The 14,251-nt window shown below is 35.3% G+C and overlaps 1 long non-coding RNA gene across 1 annotated transcript in view; it reads right to left on the bottom strand.

The window, feature by feature from the left end:
• Positions 1-11,327: 11,327 nt before the first annotated feature.
• LOC141541088 (uncharacterized) overlaps positions 11,328-14,251 on the bottom strand; it is a 162,534-nt gene continuing 159,610 nt past the window's right edge. The window contains exons 3-4 of the long non-coding RNA XR_012481651.1: positions 11,920-12,014; positions 11,328-11,737 (exon numbers count right to left, since the gene is read on the bottom strand). This is a non-coding gene — a long non-coding RNA (uncharacterized LOC141541088). The remainder of the gene's footprint in view (positions 11,738-11,919; positions 12,015-14,251) is intronic.

Raw genomic sequence — 14,251 nt, 5'->3', positions numbered from 1 at the left:
CAGATCACATGAGAATGAAGGTGGATAGAGAAAGGGCCTGGGAATCACAAACAGGATTTGACCCTGAACAAATCATTTAACCTTTTGGTGTCCTTGAAAACTGTAACTTGTTTTTTATTTTATTTTATTTTTATTTTATTTATAAATTTTTTGACATTATATATGCATGAGTAATTTTTTTAAATAACATTATCCCTTGTATTCATTTTCCCAAGTTATCCCCTCCCTCCCTCTACTCCCTCCCCTTGATGACAGGCAATCCCATATATTTTACATGTGTTACAATATAACCTAGATACAATATATGTGTGTAAATACCATTTTCTTGTTGCACGTTAAGTATTAGATTCCAAAGGTATAAGTAACCTGGGTAGATAGACAGTAGTGCTAACAATTTACATTCACTTCCCAGTGTTCCTTCTCTGGGTGTAGTTATTTCTGTTCATCATTGATCAGCTGGAAGTGAGTTGGATCTTCTTTATGTTGAAGATATCCACTTCCATCAGAATACATCATACAGCATTGAAGTGTACAGCAATCTTCTGGTTCTATTCATTTCACTCAGCATCAGTTGATGTAAGTCTCTCCAAGCCTCTCTGTATTCCTCCTGCTGGTCATTTCTTACAGAACAATAATATTCCATAACCTTCATATACCATAATTTACCCAAGCATTCTCCAATTGATGGACATCCATTCATCTTCCAGTTTCTAGCCACTACAAAAAGAGCTGCCACAAACATTTTGGCACTTACAGGTCCCTTTCCTCTCCTCAGTATTTCTTTGGGATATAAGCCCAATAGCAGCAATGCTGGATCAAAGGGTATGCACAGTTTGATAACTTTTTGGGCATAGTTCCAAATTGCTCTCCAGAATGGCTGGATTCTTTCACAACTCCATCAACAATGTATTAGTGTCCTGAAAACTGTAACTTGTAATGCAGATACTAATCTATATTAATATCAGAAGGTACTTCTTTATACAGATGAAAGTAGACTAAGTAAAAAAAACAAAAAACAAAATTAACCTAGTGAAACCTGAAATAGTACCCCATGGAGAAATGCAAAATTAGGCTTTGGCCAATTGATATTAATATGCTGATAGTAATGAACAATTATTTTTATGTTTACATATAAAGCATATGAATTTTAAAGCACTGTGTTATTCTCTATAATGAAATATGATGCTATGTATATATATATGTGTGTGTATAGATAGATAGATAGATAGATAGATAGATAGATAGATAGATAGATAGATAGATAGATATGTATATCAGATTTGAGCAGACTCAATAGATAGAATACTAGATTTGGGATTAGGAAGAATTATCTTTATGAGTTCAAATAAGTTTCAGATATTTCCTAGATGTGTGATCCTCAGCAAGTCACTTAACATTGTTTACTTCACTTTCCTCATCTATAAAATGAGTTGAAAAAGTAAATGTCAAACTACTCCAGTATTTTTGCTAAGAAAATCCAAAATGGGGTCACAACTGAAATGAATGAACGACAACAAATAAATATCAGATTTGGCACAAAAACATTTTGAAAAGTATGCAAATATTAAAAATATAATTTATTTTACCTAGTTGCATTTGCCATGGTTTGTTGTAGAATTGCCCTAATATTCATTTAGCCATTTATTATGTATTATGTAATATATGTAAAATATGTAATATATAATTATATTAATATGATGTATATATATGACATACATTATGTATAATGATTGAGGCACCAAAAGAGACACAAAAATAAAAGGATCAGAGCTTCTATTTGACATTAAGAATGGAACCGATCCTTGATTTGGCCTATTTTGCATCAATATTTACATTTTTAATAACCTATACTATGCTGGGGATAGGACAGTGAGATTAGAAAGACAAGAGAGATCATTTTATTTTATTTTGATTCAATCTTTCATTCGCTATAACTCAAAGCTTTGACTTTTAACTAAATTCTTCTAAAGATGTGTCTGTTTGAAGTTTAAATATTTCTCAAAGTGGAATTTCTCCTTAAAGAATTAACCCGCAGTCCTTGAAAGGGTAAAATACATCACTAAAATCTTCATTTCAATAGGGCCTGTCATCAAAAAATATTGAAAATCAACGTTATTTTTTGTTATCTTTTGAAGTGAAATGTTAAATGTTCTCCCAATAAGAAATCTAGTGGATATTATCTGTTATTACAATTATGTAATTTTCACTGTCATCACTGGAATGAGATACCTTTTGTAATTAAAAGGCGTGCAATCATCCTTAGGGGGGAAAAAATGAAAGAAATTACATTGTCCCCTAGTGGAGGCATAAGAGAGCCTGTTTTGTTGCTCTAAGACAGGATGAAAAAAGTCTTTTAAATAGATGTGTGTGGGGAAAGGGGATGGTCCTGATAGCTAATTTATTTTTCATCACTCAACCTGATGTGAGCTTGGAATCACAAATCACAAAGCAATTGCAGTTGCATGAACAAGAGTACCAAGTGACATTTTATCCTTTTTCAATCTGAACAAACTGGAGAAGGATGGAGAATGGCTGATTTAAGCAGTTTTCACAAACAGATTAAAAATAGAACATTACCTAAAAGTCGAGGAACTCAGAGAAAAAAAGCACACTAACACCCACATGCAAAACCAAAGTTTCTTCTGGCCATTTCGAGGAAAGGATGTGACTAAGTTTCTACATTGTCTCTTTTCTTGATTTTTTCTTCTTTCAAGAAGGTGATATTAATTAGATAGTGAATTATTTTATCAGGCCATTCAAACTAATATAGAGAAGAAATAGAAGGAAAGGGGAAATTCTTGTTATCTATAGACCATTTACAATTTGTATTATAGGTCCTCCTATTCAACACCTTGGGGAACAGGATGGATCCCTTATTACTTATTTGGTTTTGTTGATATATAGACTAATGCAGTCTTTCTATAGAAGGGTCTTCTTAAAGGGGGTATGGAATATCTCAAAGGTCTTCTTGATCCTCTAGCCAATAAATCAAGCACTTTTGTGACCTAGCAAAATAAAATTAAATAGCACTATTTTTTATATCTGCTACTACTTGTATGGACAACATTTAATTCAAAAGGTAGTTGGGAGGCAGAGAAGCCAGAGTGCCAGACATGGGAAAGGAAGACCTGAGTTTGAAGTCTGACTATGAAGTGTTACATTGGGCAAGTCATTTAACCACTCATCTGCCAAATGAGCATAATAATATACTTACCTGTCATGGTTGAAGTGAAAATCAAAGATAAATGTAAAGTACTTTGCACACTTTAAAGCACTGCATAAATACTATCTATTATTACTTTGAGCAAACATCTATTTAATACACTGAGGATAGCAGTAAGAGCTAAAAATGCCTATACCAATAAAATCTCTTCTCTGATTGTGGGCCACATTTCATCTTCAACTTTTAGCCTTGAGAGCTGTCTGTAGTACTGAGATTTTTCCATTAGATTATTTTTCCTGGTTGTTATTGTTTAGTTATGTTTGACTTTTATGATCCCATTAACCATTGCAAACTAATAAATGGCCATAGCTAGTATTCTCGGCAAAGATTCCATTTAATTAATGAGCTTTAAATCTGTTGATAAATTAATGAGAGGTTTTCCCCAAACCAAGAACACTTCTCCTGGTAGAATGGGTAGATTAAAACAATTTATTCCAATGGATATAAAGATAGCTGGAGTTGGTATTATGAAAAGCTTAGATCTTGGTCAAACATCAAAGATACCAATGTCATATACTGAATCTTAAGCCATCACCAGTTGTCTTGCTTTTTGTTTTGTTGCTTGACATCGAGGACTCTGGATACATACAGCTCTCCTCTTATCTAAATCCAATTTACTCATAAGTCAGGATATCATCCTATGATGTCATTGGCCCTCTTAGAAAATGGTACAGAAAATTGAATGATTTGCTCAGGCACACAGTTTTTATGTGTCATAGGCTGGACTCCAGTCTTCCTGGCTTCCAGATTGGCTCTTTATCCACTAGACAACCCTTCTCTGGTGAACAGTGAGGATTCAAAGAAAAAACTGAGTCTGTTCCCCGAAGAGGGATGTTGTAGAGAGAAGCTGTGCTTCAGGGAGGGTGAAAGTTGATGATAGAAATAGATTATCTCTAAGGTCTTTTCTAGTTCTAAGCCTTTACCTCTGAGAATTTTTATCTAGAAGTCATTTATCTACACTTCCATTCCTGAGACATTGTTATTATTTAGTTAAGATGTTTGGGGCGGACAGAAATTTTCTTTCTTGAGAACAGTTTTGTCTTTGTATTTCTCCATCCACATAATGAAGTTTAACAAATGCTTGCTTTTCAGAATCTCCTTGCAACATGAGAATGGCTAAAACTCTAGACATATAGGCAAATGACCTTCCTAAATTCAAATTTTCTTGGTCTTTATTGTTCTTGAGCTCTTTGAAGTCTTTGCTGCTCAATTATTGCTTCCTCCTAGAAATTCTTCTTTTTTTTCCTCAATGATGCAACTTTCTTTTAGTTTACCTCTGACCTTTCTGACTATTGCTTTTCATTCTCCTTTTCTGGATCATTGTCCTGCATGTTTAAAACTTTAGAGTAAACTTTTGACTCTTCTCTTTCCTTTTTTTCCCTCACAGCCTTTTCCCCATTCTAGGTTCTTATTGTCTTTTATCTGGACTATGGGAATAATTGGGCAGCTAGATAATGTAATGGACAAAGTCCTCCAACTAGAGTCAGGAAGCCCCTTCTTTTTGAGTTCCAATCTGGCCTCATTTATTTACTAGCTGTGTGACCTGGGGAAGTCACTTTGTCTTGCTTGCCACAACTTCTTCATCTGTAAAATGAGCTAGAGAAGGAAATGGCAAACCACTTCAATGTCTTTGCCAAGATTAAGTGTGTGGCCCTGCACAAGTCACTTCTGTTTGCCTCAGTTTCTTCATCTGTAAAATGAGCTAGAGAAGGAAATAGCAAACCACTACATTATCTCTGCCAAGGAAACAAACTAAAAGGATTTAAAAAGAATTGAATACAAATGAAATGACTAAACAACAATTAGATTATATGTTAGATACAAATATTTGTATGTTCAACTATGACAATTGGCATAGCTGTTTAATTAATCCCCTTACCTTTAGTTTCTCCTCACTCTAAGCTATTTATCACAAACCCGCCAAACTGATATTCATATAATTCAAATTTCATCATTTCTGCTCTGGCACTAAGCTGTCTTCACTGATAAGTAAGAGAGTACAAAATCAGTTATATTAATCTGGCCCCAGAGTAGATTATGTTTCTCATCTCATCAAGCCAATCCCTGATCCATTCTGCCATCTGCCTTACCCCATCCCCTACTCTCATTTTATAATTTACTTGGGGAGCAGTAATCAAATCAATACTATAAATGCTTCTAGAAAAGGTAGGTTAATTAGTTGGGCTGACCAAAATACAAATTCCCATGATCCCTTAGACCAAAACTCCCTTTTCCTGGCCACCTATACCTCTGAATGAAGGACTGGTTTACTTGTGTGTGTGTGTGTGTGTGTGTGTGTGTGTGTGTGTGTGTGTGTGTGTGTGTGTGTATCCTTTCAAATAGTGCCTGTAACATACTAAGTACTTAATAAATGCAATTTCATCTAAAGATTTCCATAATCAAGTTCCCATCTACCTTTTCAACTTTATTCCACATACCTCCCATTTACAGTCTTTTTTCCAGTTGTTGCCAACCACATATTACTGGTGTGATGATGGCAAGTCATTCAATCTCTCTAAATCTCATTTTCCTCATCTGTAAATTGGAGGGATAGGACCAGATGGCCTCTGAGGTCCCTTTCAGCTCTAGATTTAAGATCATATGATTTTATATTGCCAATCCTCCCTGGCTTGCCTCTTGAGTTATTAGTACTGTTTTCATCTTGAAAATATTTTTAATTATTTTGACCATACTTTATAATACTTGTTTACATATTATACCTCTCCCCTTCTCTGATAGAATATAAATTTTTCATGAGCAAGAATGATTTCATATTTTGTCTTTGTATCCCCTAGTGTCTGGAAAAATGCTTCACACATAATCATTTAATATAATTTTTTGTTGAACTGAAACATTTATAAAACTCCAAGTTAATGTCTTAGTTGTCCAAATGGAGGGCTGGGTGGAGAGGAAATACAAAGATAGAGAACACATAGTATCTACTTCCTAGGACTTTCAATTCTTTCCATTTGTATTTGCCAAATTAGGATTCTATAATTGGAATGACTGGGGGGAAATTAAGAATCAAGATCTAAAACTGGAAGGGACTTCTATCTAGTCCAATGCTGTCAATTTACAGATGAGGAAACTGAGATTTAGGTTAATTTACTTATCTAAAGTCAGACAGGTAGCATGTGCATGATAACCTTCTAGGAATATCATTCATTTAATATTATATATATATATGTATATATATACATATATATATGCACATGCATATTAAACAATAATCATACATACACATGGTATTACAAAGATATTTGAAAGTGGAAAGAGGGGGAACATAATCCTATGTCTTTGCATTTGACTTTTTTGAAGAAAATCTACTTTTGAAATTCAGATTTGTATCATGAGGAAAAAAGATGGACCATCTGCTTTTTTGAAGTATAAACTACTATGAATTGTTTTAAAATGAGAAAAGTTGTTTGTTTTTTAAGCAGAGTGATGGCAAGAGTTTTATGTAGGATGGGTAGAAATAATACCTCTACTGGATTTCTTGTATATCATGTCTAAGAAGGGGGTGACTGAGCTCAATTGAGAAATAAAACATTCATAATCCTCCCCTCACTTTCCATACAACTCCACCCAGCTAGAGATACTCTAGGAAGAACTGGAAATCTATTCCAATAGTCAGAGCTAAACATTGGACCAGGAAGATCAAACTCATTAAAGAACTGTTAAAGTGGATAGTGCCTTTAAGAATGAAAAATTAAGATGTAGTCAACACTCAACACCTACACACCAAAGCACATAACCCAGATGAGCTAATTTTTAAGACTGGAGTAGAAATGAGCTAATGTTGTTAGGGGACTGTAGACAAAATATGGCAGGAAATCAATAGTACTTGAAAAAGGAAGGAAGGAAGGAAGGAAGGAAGGAAGGAAGGAAGGAAGGAAGGAAGGAAGGAAGGAAGGAAGGAAGGAAGGAAGGAAGGAAGGAAGGAAGGAAGGAAGGAAGGAAGGAAGGAAGGAAGGAAGGAAGGAAGGAAGGAAGGAAGGAAGGAAGGAAGGAAGGAAGGAAAGAGCAAAGGAAGTATACTCACTCATCCACTTTATGCTGCTCAGCTGCTAGCAATAAAGGAAAGCTTCAAGATGTAAAGTAACTTAACCATTTCTGTAACTTGTTGGGATGCTGAGGTGACCCAGTCGGGTGGTGCCTTTGTTGGGCAGCCAGCAAGCACAATGGTTCCAATGGTGAGGTCTGTGTTGTTGTGTGGGGGTACATTTTTTCTTGCTCCCCGCCCACCCCCACCCCCCCTTTTTCTCCTGCAGCTGCTTCACAAATGTAGTAAAATGCTATCTCCACTATGATAAAGAGGCATGTGTAATGTTGGGCGGTCTGGCAGCTGAATTGACAACACATTTTATGTATTACCCAAAAAGTTGAAGGAGAAAAATTCCCCATAACCTAATTTTCGTTTTTAAAAGCATGAAGTTGGCCTCGGCAGTTAAGAAATTGAATTTGCGAGCTGTTAAATGTCAGAGCTGACCTCTGGGAGTTTTTGAGGTGGGATGATGTGGTGAAGGGCAGGCTTCAGGTCATGTTTTATACAAGAAGTTTAATTGTTCTGGCTAGGAAGTAAAAGTGACTCATTGAGTTGAAGTGGGTCTCTATCTCCCCACACAGATTTCTAATGGGGGAGGATACTGCTAGCAATAATATCTTTTAAAAATTTGGATTGGTTCACTTCAGCCTTTTAACTACTTCCATCCAGATTCATTTGTTTTGGACACATAAGAGTTGATAGCCAGCCAATGATAGCAAAAAACAGTGTCTTTGTCACCCTTTCTGAACCCATACAAACCTTTTTCACTGTGTTTAAATCAGGCCTTAAAAAAAATTGGCCAAAGAAAAGTACATGCTATTGAGCCTTTCTGGAGTTTTATTGTAGCAGGTTAAATAGTTTATAGCTATAATGATTGTAAAGTTGTCATGATACCAAATTTGTGGTATGGTATTTTCCATTTGGAGTTTCATGGTTTTCTCAGAAACTTTTAAAGTATAACTCAGGTATAAGCATTTTCCATTTGACTACATTTGAATAAAGTCACATGTTTTTTAATCAATAGCTGCAAGAGTGAGGTTCTGGGATCCTTCATCTCTTGCTTTGGGATCTCACATCACAGCTATTATATGCTACCGGTTTGATTAGCTCTATTATACCTTAGCCATTGATCTACTATTCTCCAATCCTGAAAGTTATCTGGCTCCTATGATTTAATTAAATGTTATCAATTACCAAGCAGAAACTATGTAAATATGTTTGAGATAGAAACATAAAGAATAAATAATTCTTACTCTCAAAGAATTTATATATATACATATATATTATATATACTGTACATATGAATATCATGTAAAATATAGATAGAATAATATAAATGACATCTATACACTATAGATAAATTTAGGGTGATTTGGAAGGGAAGACATTGGCACTTGGGAGGATCAAAACAGATTTCATTTAGAAGGTGGTGCTTGAACTGCAAATCAAAGGAAGAGATGGATTCTGTGAGGTAGAGAGAGTGAATTCTAGACAAGGAAAATGATCAATGCAAATACATTGAAAAAAGATGAATTCCATGTGTGAGGAACAGGGAAAAGGTCATTGTGGTTCAATTGCAAAAGTATGTAGACAGAAATAATAGATAATGATTCCAGAAAGAGGAGTGAGATTATTGGAATTCAGGAAAGATCAAAGAAGTGTCCCAATTTGCAAAATAGAAAGTAAACTCTAAGGTTCCTTCCATCATGCCATGGTGGATATTAGGAAGGTGGAATAGCATCAGAAGAGGAAAGGCATGAGAAAAGGAAAGGAAAAGAGGAACAAATTCAATGATATTTTCTTTTTCAAGATAGGCCTTGACAAAATGTTCTAATCTAATGCCTCACATACTTTAAAAATGATCCTGGATTCCTGAAAGCTATGCCAAAAGTTCACAAGCCCTAACAGGTCCTACCAAGCTGGAAAAGCTTCAAGGACAGCTCTCTGAAGGAATGACTATCATCAAAGGACCAGCCTATACCTTTTTATTGACAAAACATATGCAATGTTATTTTTCATCATTGACCCTTGAAAAAACTTCTATTCCAACTTTTGCCCTTCTTTTCTCCACTCCCTCCCCTAGATGGCAGGTAGTCCCATACATGTTAAATATGTTAAATTATATGTCATATACAATATATGTATACATATTTATAGTTATCTTGCTGCACAGGAAAAATCAGATTTAGAAAGAAGGAAAAAATAATTTGAGAAGAAAAACAAAAATGCAAGTAAACAATAACAGAAAGAGTGTAAATGCTATGTTGTGATCCACACTTATTTCCCAGTGATCTTTCACTGGGTGTAGCTGGTTCTGTTCATTTAAGTAGATCCCAGCTTCTTAAGAAGATCTTCAAAAACTGGAATCTTTAAAACATCAAATGACTAAGAATGTGAAAAGTCATATTCTTGTTGTTTGTAATGATTAATGACAAAAATCAAGATTTTAATAATAATGATACTAGTAATAGTATCTCATACGCATATGGTATTTTATGATTTGTAAAGCATTGTAAATGCATAATCTCATTTGATCCTCTCAACAGAGATAGACAGTGTTGTTATTCTAATTTAACAAATAGGAAATAGGAGGCTCAGACCTGCTCAGGATCACAGAGCTAACTAGTGATTGAGACAGAGTACCAGTTGAGTAGTCTACTCACCATTTAGCATTGCCTTTCTTATAGGTCAAACCCTATCCCAATATCAAAAGTACAAAATCCTAGTGATAGGTTAGGAAGTACTGTGAGTGAGTGAATAGAGAACTAGCCCAGTTGTTTAATTCTAGATGAATCATCTAACCTTCAGTGTTCATTATTATGTTCAGTGTAACATTATTAGTAGTATTTTTTTATTGGTGACGGTAGTTTCTGCATTAAGAGCTCTTGAAGTAAAAGACTAGACCAAAAACAAAAGCCAATAACTAATTGGGAATGCATAAAATATGAGCCCATATCTTGGTTATCTTTTTAAAGATAACCTCTTCTGAGGTAAGGACTATTTTAATTTGGTAGCATTAGTGTAATTAAACCAATCGTAGATGATACCCATCCCAACCCTCTCACTCCCATGACATGTATTACACAGGCCTGTGTAAGTAAACAATATTGAACATCAAATTCCCTTGTCTTTTTGCTGTGTGTATCTTTCCCTGAACTTAGGTAATCTAACAATCATCCTGATATGGGTGTTTCTAGCCTGGTAGCTGCCTATAGGGACAGCAATTCATGGAGATCATCTTAAAAAATGAACTTTGAAGGACTTCAAAAACTAGTGAATGAGCTGTTCATTTTTAGCTCTAATATACCATCTACTTCTCTGACCCTACATCTTATGGGGAACAAATGACTAATAATAGCTTTCTGAATCATCCTAAAGGGAAACTACACTGAGTCAGAGAAGGTGTCAATCCAGGGGACCTTTGCTTTTCTATGAGTATATTACTACAGTATAATCTTCCCAGAGCAGATGGGTTCAGGATTCTCTTGATTATCCTATTTCAAGAAATCCAGTCATTTGCACAGCATCTAGCAAAATTCCAGATTTCTACTTGGCTCGTGATATGAGTGTCCTATGGATCTTAAACTCTCTATATACAAAATTGAATTCATCTTTTTTCTCAAGCCTTCCCAAATTCCTAACTTTCCTATAATGTCAAGGGCACCACAATCCTCCCAGTCACATTGACTTACAAATTAGCTGTCATCCTTGAATCCTCACTCTAACAACATCTGTCTATATCTAAGTCAAATCCTGTTAACTGTCTTTATAACATTTCTCAAATATAGTCCCTTATCACCTCCTACTCTGCCACCACACTGACCCTCAATACTTCATTCTTGGACTATTTTAACAAACATTGATTGGTCTTCTTGTCTCAAATCTCTTTTTACTCCATTGTTTCTTCTCTTTAGCATCAAATTGCTCAAACTTATCAAATTCCAAAAGTACAGGTTTGATTATATAATCCCCAACCAATAAATTCCAGTGGCTCTCTATTATAAAATTCTCTCTGGTTTTAAAACCCCTCATGACCTAAAACTTTTCCAGTCTTCTTTTACTTTATTCTCCTTCACATCTTTTGTCATCTAGTGGATATTGTATCTGACTGTGACTGGTTAGACCAGCTTGAGCTCAGAAGGCTTGGTTGGGCATAAAGAACCCACAGAAACATTTGGAGTGGTGATATCTCTAAATTTGTGCATCTCACATTTCTTTCTGAGCTACTGCAATTTTGCTTCAATGAAGGCACTCCATGCTAGGTGGTCCTTTGGTAATTTCTTTCATATTACACAATTAATTCCAAAGTTCTTCAAAGAAACCTTGAGTTGTCCTTTTATTGATTCTTCTAACCTCTGTATGAGCATTAAAGTTATTTAACTTGAAAAGGCTATAAGCCAGAACTAAAGTGGAGGGATAGTTGGTGGATGACTTTTTCTTCACAGATTATTGTGCACCAGATGCAGCCCCTGAAGGTTGAGATGTAACAAAGTTATGGACTGAAAATCTGCCACTTGTGCTATTTTTTTCTCTAATAATTAATACTAAGAAAACATAGATTTTCTATCAACCAGCACTGCATCATCCATATGTGGAACCATCAGTTACAGCAAATGGAAAAATTTTGAATTTTGTGGATAAGTTTACTTACCTTGGCAGTATACTTTTCAAGGATGTCCACATGGATGATGAAGTTGATGCATGCATTGCCAGAGCTAGGTCAGCATTTGGAGGCTTCAAAGGAAACTGTGGGAGAGAAGTTATTAGTCTGCCTACTAAACTGAAGATCTACAGAGCTTTTTTGCTGATTTCATTGTTGTATGCTTGTGAAACCTGGACAGTAAAAAGGCACATCTGAATCATTTCCATTTGAATTGCCTCCTGAAGATTAAAATCACCTGGCAAGATAAGGTACCAGATATTGAAATCAAGCTAACCTGCTGAGCATTCAAATGCTACTGCAGAAAGTACAATTGCAATAAGCTGGCCATATTGTTGTTCAGTTACTATGTTAGTCTTACTATAAACCACACTCAAACACAGATTATGTTTATAGGCACATTTGCTCCTCACAACAATTCTGGGAGTGGGTATTATTATCATGCCAATAATACAGCATAAAATTAAATGTTTTTGAAACTTCATGTGTGTGTGTTTATACCAAAAAGTATCCCAAATTCTCATGTTAAAGAAAAATATGTTTGTGGCATTTAAAAATAAATATTTTTCAATTCAAATATTCTTTATTTTTTGTAACTACTGGCTTTCCTTTCCTTGGGGTCACTTCTCTTTTGCTCCTTACTTAGAAATACAATTATCATTGGCAAAGCATTAAAGTAAAGAGACTTCAGTTCAAAGTATGCCTCAAATGCTTATTGACTATGTTACTATGAGGCTAAGTGGCTCAGGAGAAGAAAACCTGAGTTCAAATCTGGCCTCAGATCTGTGATCCTAGGTGAGTTAGTTAACCCTGTTTACTTCTGTTCCTCACTTGTAACAAACTACACTTGAATCTTTACCAAGAAAACCTTAAATGAAATCATGGAGAGCAAAACTTTCATTTAAAATTGAATTTGAAAACATATTAAAAATAATATATTTATAATCTATCTATCCCTTAATTTGTATATCTCCTCAGTGCTTCATGGGAATTGCATGGAAATAAAATGAAGAACATTCAGGGCAACCTGGTAGAGTAAGATAGCCACACATCTTAGAGAAAGAATTCTCTGTGTGTGTGTGTGTGTGTGTGTGTGTGTGTGTGTGTGTGTATGTGCATAAATTATTGTCAGTGACTCAGAATATATTTCATACTAGTCATGATAATTTTATGACTTCCTCTACACCACACACACACACACACACACAACACACACACACATATACATATACACACAAACACACACACCCTTGCTAGTCAGGCTGCTTGGCAAAACTTCAGAGAAGACTAATGTATTTCTATATATCTGTGTATACATTCATAAAAATCCCTCTCCTGGACATAGAACAGAATCATAGGATTATAGATTCAGAACTAGAAGGGACATGAAAAGTCATTTAGTCCTACCCCCGCATTTTACAGATTAGGAAGTTGTGATATGGGCACAGCCCAAAATGTATCCTAGATTTGGGGAAAACAAAATTCAAAGAGTCAACTCCCCTTCTAAATCAAAGATTATCCCTTCCCATCTCCTCAATGAGTTAGCACCTTTAATCATCCTCTTTTTCTTATAATCTTCTATCTCTTTATCCACTGGCTCTTTCCCCATAGTCTACAAACTGTGGCCAGATTAACTCCCACCATCCTTAAAATCCTTCTCTGGATCCTGCCCTTCCCTCAAGCTATCATCCTATATCTCTGTAGTTTTCAGTGCCAAACTCCTAGAAATAGCTAGTGAATTCATTGCCTCTAATTCCTCACCTCCCACTCACTTCTCCTCCCCTGGAACAATCTGGCTCCAAATGTTATCACTCAACTGAAATTGTTCTCTTCAAGATTACTAACAATTTAAATCTAATTGCCTTTTCTGAATCCTCAATTTCTTTTCCTTACAGAAACTTAACCTTGTGAGCTATTTCTTCATCCTACAACAGGACTCTTTCTCCTCCTTGCATTTTGGTGCCATTTTTTTTTTTTTTTCTACTAAGAGTCCTCAATTAACTTAAACATATTGTAATGCTGAAGAAACTGAGGCAAGATAGAGATTAGAGAGTTTTTAATATTTTATTTGAGAGGAAGAGATTGTGCTGGGGCGGGGGTGGGAATGTTACCCCCAGGGCTGATGTTTTAAAGCATCCAGCAGGGAATGTGAGGTTCCTATGAAATATATATATGCGGCCACAAATTCTTGATGATTTAGGAGCTAAAATGGATTTAGCTCCACTTAACTCCTGGAGTTAGGATCCAGGAAGTCTGACCCCCCCCCCATCTTGAGTTTATACATTTACAATTTATAATCTTAGAATAACTAGCCCTTAGTTGT

The sequence above is a fragment of the Sminthopsis crassicaudata genome, chromosome 4, assembly GCF_048593235.1.
Source record: "Sminthopsis crassicaudata isolate SCR6 chromosome 4, ASM4859323v1, whole genome shotgun sequence".
Classification (NCBI taxonomy): Eukaryota; Metazoa; Chordata; class Mammalia; order Dasyuromorphia; family Dasyuridae; genus Sminthopsis; species Sminthopsis crassicaudata.
The sequence above is the reverse complement of the archived record's forward strand: the minus strand, read 5'-3'. Positions and strand labels throughout refer to the sequence as shown.